The sequence below is a fragment of the Trichosurus vulpecula genome, chromosome 2, assembly GCF_011100635.1.
Source record: "Trichosurus vulpecula isolate mTriVul1 chromosome 2, mTriVul1.pri, whole genome shotgun sequence".
Lineage (NCBI taxonomy): Eukaryota > Metazoa > Chordata > Mammalia > Diprotodontia > Phalangeridae > Trichosurus > Trichosurus vulpecula.
The window spans coordinates 80,607,496-80,619,090 of NC_050574.1; positions in this window are offsets into that span (position 1 = coordinate 80,607,496).

Here is an 11,595-nt window from a genome sequence, read left to right on the forward strand (position 1 = left end):
AGTGCAGCAGGCCTCAGGGCTGTGAATCACTAAAATGTTTCAGTTACCAAACTTCTCAACCCACAAATACCAAAGACAATGGAGCAGGTCAGTGGGAAAACCACTGTATCTGGGTGAGGGAAGTGCTCAGTCCTGCTTTAATAATTAGAATGGAGCAAGTGGAAGCTAGCGACATTATGAGAAATCATGAAATTATAAAACAGAACCAAAAGAATGAAAAAAAATGGAAGACAAAGTGAAATATCTCATGGAGAAACCACTGACCTGGAGACACTGACCTAGGACAGATAATTTAAAAATGGTTGGACTACATGAAAGTCATGATCGAAAAAGGGCCTAGACATCATTTTTAAAGAAATTATCAAGGAAAACTGCCCTGATATTCTAGAACCAGAGGGCAATATAGAAATTGAAAGAATCCATCACCTGTCTCTTGAAAAAGGTACCAAAAAGAAAACTCCTAGGAATATTATAGCCAAATTCCAGAGTTCCCAGGTCAAGGCAAAAATATTGCAAGCAGACAGAAAGAAATAATTCCAGTATTCTAGTATTCTGGAGGTCAAAGGAGCTAGGATTAAAACCAAGAATTACATACCCAGACAAAGACCACAGGGTGAATTGAATACAAAATGATGATATCTAAAAATAAATAAATGCAATTAAGGGGTGAGAAAGAAATATATTGGGATATAGAGAAAGGGAGAGATAAAATGGGATAAATTATCTCACATAAAAGTGGTAAGAAAGAGCAGTTCCACTGGAAGGGAAAAGGGGGCAGGTGGAAGGAAATGAATTAATCTTGCTCCCATTAGACTTGACTTAAGGGGGGAATAACATACATATTCACCTAGTTATCTTACCCTAAGGGAAAGTAGAGGGGATGGGGATAAGAGAGGGCATGATAGAAGAGAGGGCAGAGTGGGTAAGGAGGTAATCAAAAGCAAACACTTTTGAAAAGGGCAAGGGCCAAGGGGATAAAATTGAATAAAAGGGGATAGGATAGGATGGAGGGAAATAAAGTTAGTCTTTCACAACAATACTCTTACGGAAGTATTTTGCATAATGATACATGTGTGGCCTGTGTTGAATTGCTTATCTTCTCAAGGAGTGTGGGTGGGGAGGGAAGAAGGGAGAAAATTTGGAATTCAAAGTCCTAAAAACAAATGATCAAAAAAGGTCTTTTGTTTTACATGCAACTTAGAAATAAGATATACAAACAATGGGGTATAGAAAACAATCTAGCCCTACAGGAAAGTAAGGGGAAAGGGGATAAGGAGGGGAGTGAGGTGACAGAAAGGAGGGCAGACTGTGCAAAAGGGCAATCAGAATATATGTCATCTTGTGGTAGGAGGAGGGGAGAAATGGGGAGAATATTTGTAACTCAAAATATTGTAGAAATCAATGTTGAAAACTAACAATATTAAATAAAGAAATAGAAAGAGAAAAAAAGGAGTAAGGGAGAAGGGTAAGATAAGGGAGGGAGGTTGATAAGGATGGAAAACTGAGGGAAGCAGTGGTCGAAAGCAAAAACTGAAGAAGGAAAAAGGAGAAAGGGAAAAAAAAACATAAACGGGGGGAAATAAGATGGAGAAAAAGACACAGACACTAATATAACTGTGAATGTGAATGGGTTGAACTGTCCCATAAAATGGAGATGGATAGCAGAATAGATTAAAAATCATAATCCTGGGGGGCAGAGACAAGATGGTGACTGGAAAGCAGGGACCTGCCTAGGGCTCTCCCCCAGGACCCTCCAAACACCTATGAAAAATGGCTCTGAACAAATTCTAGAACTGCAGAACCCATGGAATAGTGGAGGTATATTAGGAAGGCAGAATTTATGATTTCAAAGAGAATCTCATATGTGCCTAAAAGGTCTGGAACCGCAGGGTATAAGGAATTCTCTAGACAGAAGGCAGGAGAACTAAAGCATGTATTTACACTCCACAGTAACAAGCCCACAAACCAGCGTCCCCATTTTGATATTTTCAGCAAAAGCTTCCAGGCCCAATAAGTCCGCCTCACAAGGGTAACCAGGAGGCCACAGAGAAGTGAGATAGTATAAGGCAAAATCATATACATGCTTACCCTCTACGGTAAGAAGATTACCCACTGGCCTCCAGTCAGCTCTGCTACCGGCAGCTCAGCTTCGGCTGTAGGTGTCTCTGGCTCCAACCAGAAAAGGAAAAGGAGATCTTCAAGCTGTCCTCTCCCCTCTTATAGAGTTTTTGACATCATCAAGCGCCGCTGAAAGACAATACCCATGCATGTATATTTGCATTTATTCATCTAAAAGTAGATGTATAAGGACACATGAATATATGTATATGAATACATGCATATTTGCATATATGTGTGTCTCTGTACACATGTGCATGCCTGTATGCATATGTGATCTTGGAGATAACTTTCCTTGTCTACATGTTTTGTACTCCTCATTTAAGGAATACATTACAGATTTACCCCAGGAATTAATGTTAAACTCACAAACCTATAGTTTATAGACTTTAATCTATCATTTGTTTGCAAACATTGGGCATGATGTTTCCTTCTTCTGACTGCTTCTCTATAATATTTCTTACATCTTTCAAAGAAACTCTGTTCTATCTCCAGCTAATTCTTTCTGTACCTGGGAATGTAGTTTACTTGTTCAGTTGATTTTACATCATCAGAGCAAACTCAGTAATTCCTTGTTGTCTCTTTATTTCTCTTCAATATCAAAACTCTGTTAATCATCCACCCCAATATTTCAGCACAAAGATCATTCTCCTTTGCAGAGAAGTAGCAGCAAAACACAAATAGAGCAGCCCTGTCTCTGCTCTGTGACCATTATTTGCCTATCCAACCAGCCTAATGCCCCTGGACCTTCTTAGATCTTTTCTTTTCTCTAATTTCAAACAGTGCAGACATCTTTTTTTTTTGTTTTATCCTTGCTCTTCCTAATCAAAATTAGGGATCAACTGTTCAACTTGAGGGACACCAAAGAGAGGGAAGCTGATTGAAATGGCTTATGTTTTTCTAGCCAAGCTTGCTATATGCAGCAACTATATGCAGCAACTCATGAAGCAACTAGCACTCCTTAAGTGTCAAAAGGGGTTAATTAGCCACATCTGAAGGTCATTCCATCTTCAGATTAATGCTTTTCACTGGAGGATTTATTCTGCCCAGCCCTCCACTTCCAACCCCAGTGATAAAGTAATATAGATGAGCTGAGAACTGCTAACCCATCTTCTTATCAAAAATTCTAGCTATTGGGACTGCTTTACTTTCCTAGGTAAATCCAAATGATGTAATTTCAACCCTGATTGTCATCAATAGCTTACAAGAAGAATACAAAATATTTGGCTCAAGATTTTGCTCTGTCAACTTGATAATTGTTATAAAAGAAAATATCAGCCCTTGCCCAGGGTCTTTGGTTATCGAAGGGGAACAAAGACACAATCTATTGGTTACTGCTAGCCTAATCAAAGATTTGATCATGTGTTGTTACCCATGTGTTCATCCTCCTGAAAGGGAGATTAAATGGAGTGCAAAATCTGAGAAAGCAACAAGATCAGGTGACTATATATTTCTCATGTAAATGATTCTAATGAGATATACAGGCCTTGAGCATGTTCTAAGAGTAAGTTCTAAAAGTTGGGTCCAGGATTTTAAATACTGAGTTGTATATTTCACCCCCTGAACAAACCAGGCAGTTTTAAATGGTTAGTTAGGTTCTGATTTCTTCATTGTTATTTGAATTTCTTAAATAATTCAACATAACCATTTGTTAATTTGGATCACAAGGCAGTCATAGGTAGCAAAACTCAAGTTTTTCCCCATTCTGTCACTTGAATCTGATGTGAAAAATAAAATGAATTAGTGCCAGTCAGAAGAAGTTAAATGACAGTGGAATCAATGCCAATTTGGAAAAGCATTCTTTATGTTAACTTACATATTAGCTTACTTTGGTAAATATTAACTATTTAAGATCATAAAAATGGGAAAAGGACCCATGTGTACAAAAATATTTATAACAGCTATTTTTGTGGTGGCCAAGAATTGGAAATTGAGGGGATGCACATCAATTGGGGAATGGCTGAACAAGTTGTGGTATATGAATGTAATGGAATTTTTTTTCCTCAAGAAATGATAAGCATACCAACTTCAGAAAAACTGGGAAAGACTTGCATGAAGTGGTGCTAAGTGAAGTGAGCAGAACCAGGAGAACTGGGGGGGGGGGGGCAGGGTCAAGATGGGGCCTGGGAAGCAGAGACTTGCTTAAGCTCTCCCCCAGGTCCCTCCAAACACATGTAAAAACTGGCTATGAACAAATTCTAGAGCTGCAGAACCCATGAAATAGCAGAGGGAAGCAGGGCTTCAGCCCAGGAAAGCCTGGGTTGTTGCTGGGAAGGGTCTATCTCACAGAGCTGGGAGTGGAGCAGAACAGAGCCGAGTGTGGACTGTACCAGGATCAACCAGACCAGAAGCCATGCAGAACAGGTGGTAGGGCCCTGAATCATTGAGCTGTGGCAGTAACCAGACTTCTCAACCCCAAAATGCCAAAGACAACAGAGAAGGTTAGTGGAAAAACTGCTAGAGTAAAAGGAGTGTGTGATAGGCCCTAGCCCCGGGGGTGTGGAAGTGGTGCAGCTCTGGGGCTCCTTCCAGAGCTCCAGCTGTGATTGCTTCTGACCCCAGATCCACCTGGTGGGAGGAATTAAGCGGTGAATCAGAGCAGGAGTGCAGAACCTGCTTGGCTAGGTGACAAGGTCCTGGTTGAGGGTCTTGGGGGAGGAGAAGCACTGGTGTGGCAGAGTTTGCTGTGTAGAAGTAGCTCTGAAAACATCAGCACAGCCCCTCAAGCTTGGGACAAAGTACACTGTAGTCTACAAGCAGTCATACAATGAAAAAAAGCTCAAGGGTCAAGTAGTCAGCAGGGAACATGAACAGGCAATGAAAGCAGACTCAGATTCAGACTCAGACTTTGGAATTTTCTTTTGTGAGGAAGAAGATCAAAACATACAGCCAGAAGAAGTCAACAACAAAGAGTCTACATCACAAGCCTCCAAGAAAAATATGAATTGGTCTCAGACCATGGAAGAGCGCAAAAAGGATTTGGAAAAGCAAGTAAGAGAAGTAGAGGAAAAATTGGGAAGAGAAATGAGAGTGATGCAAGAAAACCATGAAAAAAGGTCAATGACTTGCTAAAGGAGACAAAAAAAAATTCTGAAGAAAATAACACCTTAAAAATAGACTAACTCAAATGGCAAAAGAGCTCCTTAAAGCCAATGAGGGGAAGAATGCCTGGAAAGGCAAAATTAACCAAATGGAAAAAGATGTACAAAAGGCCATTGAAGAAAATACTACCTTAAAAATTAGATTGGAGCAAGTGGAAGCTAGTGACTTTACGAGAAATCAAGATATTACAAAACAGAACCAAAGGAATGAAAAAATGGAAAACAATGTGAAATATCTCATTGGAAAAACCACTGACCTGGAAAATAGATCTAAAAGAGATACTTTAAAAAGTATAGGACTACTTGAAAGCCATGATCAAAAAATAACCTAGACATCATCTTTCAAGAAATTATCAAGGAGCACTGCTCTGATATTCTAGAACCAGAGGGTAAAATAGAAATTGAAAGAATCCACCGATTACCTCTTGCAAAAGATCCCAAAAAGAAAATTTCTAGGAATATTGTCACGAAATTCCAGAATTCCCAGGTCAAGAAGAAAATACTGCAAGCAGCCAGAAAGAAACAATTTGAGAATTGTGGAAACACAATCTGGATAACACAAGATGTAGCAGCTTCTACATTAAGGGACTGAAGGGTTTGGAATATGATATTCTGGAGGTCAGAGGAGTTAGGATTGAAACCAAGAATCACCTGCCCAGAAAAACTGAGTACTCCAGGGCAAATATGGATTTCCAATAAAATAGAGGAATTTCAAACTTTCAAAGTGAAAAGACCAGAGCTGAAGAGAAAATTTGACTTTCAAACACAAGAATCAAGAGAAGTATGAAAAGGTAAACATGAAAGAGGAATCATAAGGGACTTACTAAAGTGAAACTGCTTTGCTTATATTCCTACATGGAAAGATGGTGTGTGTAATTCATAGGACCTTTCTCAGTATTAGGGTAGTTGAAGGGAATATACATGTATATTGACATGGGGCACAGAGTGAGTTGAATATGAAGGGATGATATCTAAAAATAAAATCAAATTAAGGGATGAGAGAGGAATATATTGAGAGAGGGAGAAAGGGAGAGATAGAATGGAGTAAATTATCTCAAAAGTGGCAAGAAAAAGCAGTTCATTAGAAGGGAAGAGGGAGCAGGTGAGGGGGAATGAGTGAATCTTGCTCTCAACGGATTTGACTTGATGAGGGAATGATATACACACTCAATTGAGTATCATGCCCCACATGAAAGTAGGGGGAAAGGGATAAGAAAGGGGCACATTAGAAGGGAGGGCAGATAGGCAGAAGAAGTAATCAAAAGCAAATACTTTCAAAAAGGGACAGGGTCAAGGGAGAAAACTGAATAAAGGGAGACAGGATATGATGGAGGGAAATATAGTTAGTCTTTCATAACATGACTATTTATGTGAGTGTTTTGCATAATGATACATGTGTGGCCTACTTTGAACTGCTTCCCTTCTTAGGAAGAGTGGGTAGGGAGGGGAGAGGGGAGAGAATTTGGAATTCAAAGTTTTAAAAGCAGATGCTCAAAAAAAGTTGTTTTGCATGCAACTGGGAAATAAGATATACAGACAATGGGGCATAGAATCTATCTTGCCCTACAAGAAAGTAAGGGGAAAAGGTATGGGTGGTGATTGGAGTGTGGTCACAGAAGGAAAAGTTGACTGGGAACAGGACAATCAGAAGATATGACATCTTGGAGTGGGGAGGAGGGTAGAAATAGGGAGAAAATTTGTAACTCATAATCTTGTGGAAATCAATGCTGAAAACTAAAAAAATATGAAATAATAAAGTATGGAATTAAAAAAAAAGAAGCAGGAGAACATTGTACAAAGTAACAGCAACATTGGGCTATGATCAACTTTGATGAACTTAACTCTTCTTAGCAATGCCATGATCTAAAACTATTCCAAAAGACTCATGATGGACAATGCTATCCATATCCAGAGAAAGAACTATGGCATATGAATGCAAATTGAAACATACTATTTTCTTATTTTTCTTTCTCATGGTTTTGTCCATTTATTCTGATTCTTCTTTCATAATATGACTAATGTGGAAATATGTTTAATGTGATTGTACATGTGTGGCCTATTTCATATTGCATGTCAGCTTGGGAAGGTGGAGTGGAAGGATGGGGAGACAATTTAGAACCCAAAATTTTATAGAAGTGGATGTTGAAAACTAAAAAAAAAATATTAAAAAATTAAGTGTTTAACCAGAAGTGCTCATTTAATAACTCAGCTTCTTAAGAATTTTTAAAAAGAAATTCTTCCTCTATTGTGCTGTCATATGGTATTTAAAATGTTTCAATAGACATAGTTTCTGGGTAATTTAATTATTTTTTTCATAAACACCACATATTTGTTAATAAAAATATGGTCATTTGACTGTCTCTCTAAGACCAAAGACCCTTCATGGTGATTCTGGCAATCAACACTAATTGGTTTAGAGCTAATGAGAAAATGAATATTGCAATGAGAATGTTGGCTATATTACAATGAGGGTCTTGGCATGCATTACTTGGGTCACCCAAATCATGGTCAAAGAAACTTTTCAATTTCCACATCACCTGTCTGACGTAAGGAAAAATATACACTTCCCAGACCTATCCAAGCAAACACAATTTGCAGGAATGTACCCATTAACCTAAACTTACAAAGTCTTTTACTGTCTTATTAGATTTTAGCCTGGGTAAATTTCTACCTAAGATTTCCTACACTGGTTGATTTTTGGATGTGAAAACAGAAAAAGAGAAAAACTTTTTTTCTGTTTCAATAATTAGTTATTAATACCAGAGAGAAATAATTACTTTTCAGATTTTTTACTGTATGTAGCAGGTAGAGAATTCAGATAACAATAGAAACAGGAAGGTAAATAGAAAAATTTAAATTCTCTGTAGTTTTATTTAAACTATGCATTCCTAATTGGATGTCTTCATTATAACTCAGTTGTTAACAGATTGGAACCATAAGGTTGTTTGCTGGTTTACACTACATGACATAGTTTTTGGAAAAGCAAAATTATACCAATTTGTATTGAGATCTCTTTTGCAAAATATTTTAGGAGAAAATCTAAGAGTCTCTGGAAACCTCTCCCTTCATAGCTGCTCAGAGAACAGGCCCATTACAGAATTCCTAAGAGGAGTTTTTTTCAGAGCCCAGAGGACTCCATGAGATATTCAAATCCTAATGATGTCCTGATGAAATAAACATTGGGAACAGGTTACTAAGAAAGAGAATGAATGTTGGTTTTTTCCCTTTGTGACATTATCTTTGTAAGGACTACTTACCCAAAGGTTAGTGACCCCAATGGATCCTATCACTGCCTCCACCAATCTCTCTCTCTTCTCTCACACTATTCTTATCCTGGAAAAACACCTAGGTCTCTTAATCAACAATCTTTTGCTGCCTTCAGGTCTTTTCATATCTTGGTGAGTCAAGCCAGAGAGGAGGATATATTGGATGATACTTGATAATCGACATATCGCTAGTGATTTACTATGAATATATTGTATCTCACTGAATCAGAAGGTACCTTGTAAAAAGATTAATTTGATTTCTACTGTATTGATTTCATTATGTCATTGGCTTTATGTTGTATTGATTTTCATATTTGAGTGATTATCGTGTAGAATTCACCTTGCTCAAAAAATGCAAATTTTCAGTCTGAGTTAGTTTAAAAATGTAGTTGATAGATAATGTTGTTGTCACTCATGCAGTAAATGAATGGGATATTTGCTTGTTTTCTGTAGGCCCCAGCCAGTTTAATCTGGTTCCACTCTGAAAAAAGATAGTTTGTCAGTCTTTGCCGATCATTGTGCAACAGAGGTCATTTGATCTCCCCCAAGGGGACAACAAAACTGGTGGTTCTGTTCTCTTACTCAAAGTTACAAAAGTCAGATGAGTCCATTAAAACAATTAACATTCTGGCAGAGCCAAGATGGCAGGTGGAAAACAGGAACTCACTTAATCTCTCCCCCAAATTCCTACAAACTCCTATAAAAATGACACATAGCAAATTCTAGAGGTACAGAACCCACGAAATAACAGAGGGAAACAACTCTCTAGCCCAAGGTGGTCTGGAAGGTCACTGAGAAGTGTCTGTCACACCATACTGAGAGCAGAGCAGAGCCCAGCATGGGCTACACCAGGACAGACCAGGCCTGGAGTTGATAGGGTGAAGCAGGCCTTAGGGCCATGAATCACTGAGTTGTGGCAGTTACCAGACTTCTCAAACCACAAACACCAAAGGCAATGAATCAAGTCAGTGGGAAAAATGCTGGATCCAAGTGAGAGAAGTGTGCAATCCAGCCACAGTCTGGGGACAACAGAGGTGGCTGCAGCTGTGGTGGCAGCAGCAGCAGCAGGAGCAGTAACAGCAGCAGCAGAAGTGGCTGCTTCTGGAGGCTCTTGCCCACAGGGTGGGAAGAACCAAGCAATGGATCAGAGTGGGAGTGCTGTGATTGCTTTCCTGTCACAGAGGCAGGGTTCTCTTGCTTTCCCTTACTTGGATCTGGCTCATGGTCTTGGTTGGCAGTTCTTGGGGGAAGAGGAGCACTGGTGTGGTAGAGCTTGTGGTGACTGTGATTCTTATAGTTACACAAAAGAGAGGAGTACTTGCACTCACAGAACAGAGCAAAGGCCAGGAGAAGAGCATCATACCACCTCAGAATAGAAATATCTCTGAAAACAGCTAGACAAAACCCCTAAAGCTTGGGACAAAGCACTCTCTTTGCTAAAAGAAGTCCTACCCTGACAAAAAGCTCAAAAGTAAAGTAATAGGCCAGGAAGGTTAGCAAGCAGCATAAAAGGACTCAGACTATAGAATCCTTTTTGGTAACAAAGAAGATTAAAACAAACATCCAGAAGAATTCAAAAAAGTCAAAGATCCTACATCAAAAACCTCCAAAAAATATGAATTGGTCTCAGGCCATGGAAGAGCTCAAAAAAGATTTGGAAAAGCAAGTAAGAGAAGTAGAGGAAAATTAGGAAGAGAAATGAGAGTGATGCAAGAAAATCATGGAAAACAAGTCAACAACTTACTAAAAAAGACCCAAAAATACTGAAGAAAATAAGGTCCTAAAAATAGACTAACCCAAAGGATAAAACAGCTCCACAAAGCCAATAAGGAGAAGAATGCCTTAAAAGGCAGAATCAGCCAGATGGAAAAAGATGTCCAAAAGACCACTGAAAAAAATACTGCCTTAAAAATTAGAATGGACCAAGCAGAAGCTAGGGACTTTATGGGAAGTCAAGAAATTATGAAACAGAACCAAAAAAATGAAAAAGACAATGTGAAATATCTCATTGGAAAAATCACTGACCTGGAGAATGGAACCAGGAAAGACAATTTAAAAAATTATTGGACTGCCTGAAAGCCATGATCAAAAAGAGAGCCCTGATATTCTAGAACCAGAGGGTAAAATAGAAATTAAAAGAATTCACCACTTGCTTCTTGAAACACATCCCAAAAAGAAAACTCCTAGGAATATTGTCACCAAATTCCAGAGTTCCCAGGTCAAGGAGAAAATATTGCAAGCAGCCAGGAAGAAACAATTTGAGTATTGTGGAAACACAATCAGGATAACACAAGATGTAGCAGCTTCTACATTAAGGGACTGAAGGGTTTGGAATATGATATTCTGGAGGTCAGAGGAGCTAGGATTGAAACCAAGAATCACCTACCCAGCAAAACTGAGTACTCCAGGGCAAATATGGATTTCCAATAAAATAGAGGAATTTCAAACTTTCTCAATGAAAAGACCAGAGCTGAAGAGAAAATTTGACTTTCAAATACAAGAATCAGGAGAATCATGAAAAGGTAAACAGGAAAGTGAAATGATAAGGGGCTTACTAAAGTTGGACCATTTTTCTTACATTCCTACATGAAAAGATCATGTGTTTAACTCATAAGACCTTTCTCAGTATTAGGGTAGTTGAAGGGAATATACATATATATATAGACACAGAGCACAAGGTGAGTTGAATATGAATGGGCGATAAGTAAAAAAAATAAAATTTAGGGATGTGAGAGGAAAATATTGGGAGGAGAAAGGGAGAGGTAGAATGGGATAAATTATCTCACATAAAAGAGGCAAGAAAAAGCTATTACAATGGAAGGGAAGAGGGGCTAGGTGAATGAGTGAATCTTGCTCTCATCAGATTTGACTTAAGGAGGGAATAACACACACACTCAATTGGCTAACTTTCCCTACAGAAAAGTAGTCAGGAAGGGGATAAGGGTGGGGAGAAATAACCGGCGGGCAGATTGGGGGAGCAGGTAATCAAAAGCAAACACTTTTGAAAAGGGACAGGGTCAATGGAGAAAATTGAATAAAAGGGGACAGGATAGGATGGAAGGACATATACTTGGTCTTTCACAACATGACTATGATGGAAGTGTTTTGCA